This window comes from Sinocyclocheilus rhinocerous, unplaced genomic scaffold, assembly GCF_001515625.1.
Source record: "Sinocyclocheilus rhinocerous isolate Xijiao unplaced genomic scaffold, SAMN03320098_v1.1 C35286752, whole genome shotgun sequence".
Classification (NCBI taxonomy): domain Eukaryota; kingdom Metazoa; phylum Chordata; class Actinopteri; order Cypriniformes; family Cyprinidae; genus Sinocyclocheilus; species Sinocyclocheilus rhinocerous.
The window spans coordinates 1-430 of NW_015745983.1; the positions used below are offsets into that span (position 1 = coordinate 1).

Genomic DNA, 430 nt, shown 5'->3' on the forward strand with positions numbered 1-430 from the left:
AACCATATTTGCTCTGTTTCCACCTCCTTTAGCTTTCCAAAACATGAATTCCAAACGGAAAGCAGAAACATGGAAGAAGAACCGAAGACAGCTGGTAGAAGAGAGTTTCTTTATGTTACAAAACATAAATTTCCTGGTAGAATTTGTGATTTCATTCCTTTCATATACAGGCATATTCAACCGTCGGGACACCAGACTATATCGCCCCTGAGGTCTTCATGCAGACGGGCTACAACAAGCTTTGTGACTGGTGGTCTCTTGGAGTGATAATGTACGAGATGTTGATAGGTTAGTACTTTCAGATACTAAACACTAAAGTAAACGGGTCATATCAGGCCAGTCCTTTCTTTCTGTAAAAGCATTTTGCTGTAGCCTTTTCCTGTGCTAAAACAGGTGTTTGTTTTGTTTTCCTGTTCCAGGCTACCCACCC

General features: G+C 41.2%; 1 long non-coding RNA gene across 1 annotated transcript; it reads left to right on the plus strand.

Annotated features, from left to right (window-relative positions):
- The first annotated feature begins 6 nt into the window (after nt 1-6).
- Nucleotides 7-430, plus strand: LOC107734795 (uncharacterized). Its single transcript, XR_001639168.1, has 3 exons — nt 7-94; nt 171-288; nt 420-430. It is a non-coding gene; the product is annotated as an uncharacterized LOC107734795 (long non-coding RNA).